Below are 6,000 nucleotides of genomic sequence, written 5' to 3' on the forward strand. Positions count from 1 at the left end.
CGTTTATGACGCCTTGGAACTTATAATTCGGATTTATTGGATGTATTGAGTATTAGTAATGAGTTCCAAATTATGGACTGTTAGGTTTTTGGGTAAATTAATAACATTTAGCCCGACATTAGGATCGGTATATTTTTCTTTTGTTTTATTTGGTTTTGATAAAATTTGTTGTAATGGATTAGAAGGATTAACATAGTTGATTTTGTCTCTGCGACGATACGCCTGGGTTCCTTAAAATAAATGGAATATTGCCTAATTTGTAAAATCTCTCTCTCTCTCACAAAAATTAGTGGGTTTATATCTGTATCATTATTAATATTTGGAATATTGTAGAAATTTGTATTTTGAGTTCTTATTATCGAAAAGTTAAAGAATATAGTTCTGTAAAAAAAATGTGGAATATGTGTTGAGTTTTGAATTTATAGGATTAATAGCCCAGTGACCAGCACACCCCGAACCACCCCTCTCTGCACAACCTACATCCTGAGCAGCGTGAGCAAATACCACCTTTCCCTTGATCTTTTAGCTTTAAGTTATTGAGTTTACGTTTTAGTTGGAATTTTAGTTCGTTGCCGTGAGTTATCCGCTTCGAGTACGTTTTTCGGTTTGTTGTTCCCGTCGAGACAAAGAACAACTGGCGCCCTTCAGAGCATTTGTTCCGTTTTTGGACGATCAAAGGAAAAGGGCGGGTTAACTGGTCCATTTTTATGTCAGTGGAAATCCACCACGTTACAGTGGCGCCCAACGTGGGGCAGCCTCGGTTCATTGGGCGCGTTAATTCTGTTTTTGTTGGGATATTTATAGTTAAATAATAAGTTTATAGAGAATTAAAGTTTAAAGTTAAAATTTTGTGAGACTGAGAGAACCCAAAATCCGACTTGAATACATCTTTTGCGAGTTACGCCAAATTAAAATTTTTGGTGTTATACATGCGTTCTACGCCAATCGATTTTTGTGATTTTATATGTTGATATCTTTGCGTATAACGCCCATTTCATTTGCTTCATTGGTAAGTGTTTCGTCTTGATAATTCGGTGATCGAACGGAATTAATTCCCGATCGACCACAAAGTGAAATAATCCCTTACGGAATGTAGTAAATATCTTTTCTCTTGCCTTGGTAGCCAAAATTCCGTTGAGGATTAACATTGTTTGCATTCTTGATGCCAGGAGATTTGCGAATTCTTCGCCGTTGTATATATTTTGCCTCTGATAAACCTACATTGGAATTTTATCATTAGAGAAATATAAGAGAGAATAATTCGAAAATAACTTCGGAACCTCGTAAATCATAACACCCATAAATTCTGATGCCAGAGAGCCTTACGTTTAATAACGTCTTGATCCTGCCTCGAGAAGTAGGGGTAGAATTTGGGATCATCAGTACCGATTACTGATTGCGCATCAATCCCGGGCTGAATCAACGAGAGTGGGGAATGCTTATAGAACTAATTACTCGGGAAGTCACAGAGCATAACTCACTTTGAGTCGAAATCTTCCGCTGAACAGTCAATTCGATACGTGCTAATTCTTTCAAAGATTAGACATTAGTCCCGGATAATCACATCGTATCCTACATTGAATACTACGGTTGACTATAGCTTACGTTCAACGTATTACCCTCTCGTTAATAGAAAATAATACGGTTTCTTCTCATTCGAGACTACTTGCGCCTTGTCGCCAAATTCCGACTACAGTAATTATTTATCTCGATAATTCTGCTTACCTAACCTTTTGTCCTTTCCCTATCCTAGCTTGCGGAAACGCCTGAGACTACCTAGGTTGCACCTTCCATTTATAAGATGAATCCTGACCTAGATAAATTCAGTATTGATACAGATTTTGCGGATGCAACCGCTTCAACTACCAATGCGAATACTAACGCCACTCTTGCGGGTTCAACCGCCATTATTCCGGGTGGTCAGTTACAAGCTACCCGAGTTTTATACACTACCGCGGCTGGAAACCCCACCACCAGTGTCTATACCCAACTTAGATGGGATATTCCTAGTGGGGTAAACATCTTTGAAAGACCAGTGTCTAGCGCTCAGTCTCTACCCGGCGACATAACCACACTACACCAACAGGAGCCACTGAAGAGGAGTCGAGGACGACCTAGGAAGAATCCCTTGGCGTACGACTCCGATGCCAGTAGTCAAACTTCTCAAGTGGAGAACGAACGAGCGAAAGCAACTTCCACCGTTGTCCCTACTCAACCACCAATCGACGCTAACACTTCAGCTCAGGTTCGTACTCCGACACAAAGTTCTATGAATGCCGATCCTAGGATGCAACAATCCAACACGGCTATTGCGTTTCCTTCAAAGGCCCAAAGATCTGCCTTTCCTGTAAATACCCAGAACACTGCATTTCCCAATGCCGATACTGCTGCTCCAGAAGCCTCCCCGATATTACCAGAATATCGAGGGCATACCTCTCAGGGTCAAACTGCCAATCCTGGCCCGTTAAACCCTGAATACGCCCTACGAGCATCCAACAACGACCCCGAACTCGGATTACGTCGACGAGTCCCCGTTAACCCAGGATTTGAATGGTCTGATGAGGACGACCCCATGCAACATCGTAGCAGAAGCCGTCCAATTACGCCTATCGCGTTACTAAATATCCTGAAGAAGTGGGGTATAAAATTCTCTGGATATCCCCACGAGGATGTGGAACTCCTCACATCTAGGATAGATGAGGGGCTCGCCTTCCTAGATATTAGGGAGTCGGATTTACTGAGTGCACTACCGTTCGTGCTAGACGGTCCCGCCTTGATATGGTATCGAGGACACCTCCAAGAATTTCTCGTCTGGGACCATGCTCGTGAAGCCTTCCGAAATCACTTCGCTGTCCCGGATTACCAAATGGCTCTCAGAGATGAGGTCAGCCGACGTACCCAGGCTGAAGACGAATCTGCGAGAAATTATTTCGCTTGTTTGCGAGGCTACTTTGCCCGCCTACGACCTGCCATGGGCGAATGGGAACAAGTGAAGCTGACCCATCGCAACATGCTACCGATGTATCGTATCAACTTCCAACTGAGGGAAGGATTGACGATGGATCAACTGGAGATGGGAGTGTTGAGAATCGAAAGGATTTATCAGGGCATCCTAGATCGTCGCCCACCTCCCAAACCGGAAGACCCAGTTTGCCCTAGTCTGGCCTATCGTGCATCTCGTGCCAGCACTCGTTCTACATTTAACGGAACCCCTCGATCTAGGGTTAGAGCTGTTCAGTTCGAAGACCCATACGAGGTGAATGAAGAGCTGATTGAGGAAGGATTAGATGAGCACTTCGAGGAGCTAGGACTGGATGCAGCTACTGCAGTACCTAGGTCACAATTTTGACTCAGGAAGACTCTCGTGCCACGTAGGGGAATAGCAAAAATTCCGAATAACCCCCTGGCCCCGAAGGACATCATTAAGCCAGCAACACCTCAGCCTCGGGAACGCATCCAACCCCGGTTTCAAGCCGCCACGCATTCGGTTTCCCCGAAAGCCACTACTTCAACCGCCGGTTTAGCTGCCAACGTGCCATCGTCATCTGCGCCAGCTTACCCATCATCTACTGAGATCGAGTGCTCGAACTGCAATGAGAAGGGACATCGCCATCGAGATTGCCCCCATCCTCGAAGACTGTTGTGCTATCGTTGCAGACACTCCGGTTTCACGGTCAGGAAATGTCCCAACTGTAGCGAGGGAAACGAACAATGAGACGGGCCAACCCGGTACGTCCGCCTCCAATAGCTATCTCTCCTAAACCGGAATCTATTACTTTCAGACCTGCTGCTCCTCTCTCGATCGATTTGACTCGAGTAGAGTCTGACCCTTTGGAACTAATGGTTCCTGAAATCCCTGCGGAAACGCCATTGATACTGAATAGTTCTAGGGAACCAAAGCCACTTGCTTTTTCACGTCGATATTCTAATTAATAAATGTCGAGTGAGAGCCTTAATCGACTCGGGTGCCACTCGTAGTTTTGCTGGTGCCGCTGGACTCAAGCTATTCCAGAAGGCCGGGATCACCTCTGTAACGGTTTTCCTTTGGCCTCAGCGAAAACTCAATGCCCTAATATCCAAATATCTCGACTATCCATAAACCTGGCCAAACCATTACCTTCGTTCTCGCAATCCGACAAATCCGCAACGCCAAAAACTCAATACATAAACGGGACCTCGGGGAAGATTAACAGCTCAATAATCCTCTCTTACATAATTTTAGGGCGCCAGCCGATTTTTGACTACGCGGAATCGACGAACCGCAGATAAACCAGGCTTTAATCAAAAATGATTGCTAATTATTCCCCGAGATCCTCTAACGACAAAACGGAATTCGAAAACCTTACTCGGAATTGTGGATTACGAGGGTACGGGATTGCGCGGTTGCTCAGTGTGTGGGTCGTGGAGAGAGGGGTGGATTCGTGGACGAGAAAAACAAGAACAATGAAAACCCATGATCGGAATCGAAATCGAGGGTCTCACCCTTAATTCTAGATGATGGACAGGCATAGGCTAATGATGGGCAATAAATGGTTGATCCGAATTTAATTAATCATCAATAATTTATTCTTAATCCTCATAATTTAATATATTAAATGACCACAATCCAGTCTAGCAGATTCGGGATTCTTAGAACTAAATAATTACAGGAATCCCTTGCGAATTTATTTAACTATGGAAGTTACTCGAAGTATTCCTCTTTAGCCAGGTCACGTGGGTGACGAGTCAGGGACTAGACACGAATCTGAGAGAGAGAAAAGAGGTACAGGTAGCGTGAAACCGAGAGAGAGCGAGATAGGTAGCTTACCGGATTTTTCAGAGCGAGTGCGGTTGTGAAGGCATTTCAACAATAGGTAGCCCGCGAGATTAATAACCAATTTCTTCGGAACGGTACTGATCCATAACGGGAATGATTATCGGATTAAGGTAGCTGTCGATTAATTTGATGAATTATAATAGACTATGCGAAGGAACGCATAACGATACCACTTCGTGAGTTCGAGATTCATTTTTGATACTTCAAATAATGAGTTGGTTACGTTCGACGTGCGCAATTAATTCGAGTCGCCGATAATTCGTCAAGAACACCGTTTGTACCGCCATTTGTGTCATTCCGCAATTTCACCCGCTTTCCTGCCTAAATTCGATAGCTACAATTTCTGATTATAGGTAGCTTACTTTTTAGTTAGCGAAGATATTTGAATCCGTCAATTTCTTCTTGTCCGATTTTAACTCTTTATTTGGTCTCTTTGTGGGGAATTCCAACCATAATTTTTAATTAACGTAGCAAAAAAAGATAACGTCCCCATGCCCAACCGGAATTCCACACTTTAACAATTATTAGGTAGCATAGGTAGCGTAGATAATACGAAAAGGTAGCAGAAGAAAAGGTAGCTGCGTCAATCGCCTTGGCGAGACGCCTTATTCGTCCTCCTTGGACCAAATCTTTTTATTCTTTTTCTAAAACTTAAGATAACATTTTGATTCTTAATAGATAAGGTAGCGTTTCCAGGCGTTTGGAAGGTTCTCGATCCTCCAAATCGCTGGTCCTGTCGTTGGCGTCCTTGAAGTGAGGTAGTGACGCAATTTCGAGCCACGCAGGTTAACTCGAGAATTCAGCACTCATTTCCCGCGGTAACACCACTGTAATATATACACTGGTACTTACCATCTCTGGAGAGTCGCGTTGGGCCGATTTCTCCATTGATTGGGATTGTGTTGGATTCTTCCGGATGATTCTCGCCGGGAGTTTCTCTGGAGACGATGTTCAACGTCTCACGGTGTAACAAAGACTCTCATGGCGGAACCTCCTGGCCCCACTTGTACCTGTTGCGTCGCGGTGGGGAATTTTGCGTATTCGCCCATGCGGCGCTGGCGCGGTGGTGGCAACGCGTACTATCTCTCGCGGGACTAGGGCGCGACATATTCAAACTCTTAAATATTACTTCTTTCTTTCCTTAGTATTATTTTTCTTAACTTATTGCTTCTAATCCATATTTT

At 44.1% G+C, this 6,000-nt stretch overlaps 1 protein-coding gene across 2 annotated transcripts in view; it reads right to left on the minus strand.

The window, feature by feature from the left end:
- The window catches only part of LOC135171195 (uncharacterized), a 78,907-nt gene extending 73,130 nt beyond the window's left edge, over positions 1–5,777 (minus strand). For both annotated transcript variants that reach the window (XM_064137578.1, XM_064137577.1), the window contains exon 1: positions 5,669–5,777. The gene's annotated coding sequence lies outside the window, so the exon portion shown is untranslated. The remainder of the gene's footprint in view (positions 1–5,668) is intronic.
- Between the last annotated feature and the right edge of the window lie 223 nt (positions 5,778–6,000).

This window comes from Diachasmimorpha longicaudata, chromosome 19 (assembly GCF_034640455.1).
Source record: "Diachasmimorpha longicaudata isolate KC_UGA_2023 chromosome 19, iyDiaLong2, whole genome shotgun sequence".
Lineage (NCBI taxonomy): Eukaryota > Metazoa > Arthropoda > Insecta > Hymenoptera > Braconidae > Diachasmimorpha > Diachasmimorpha longicaudata.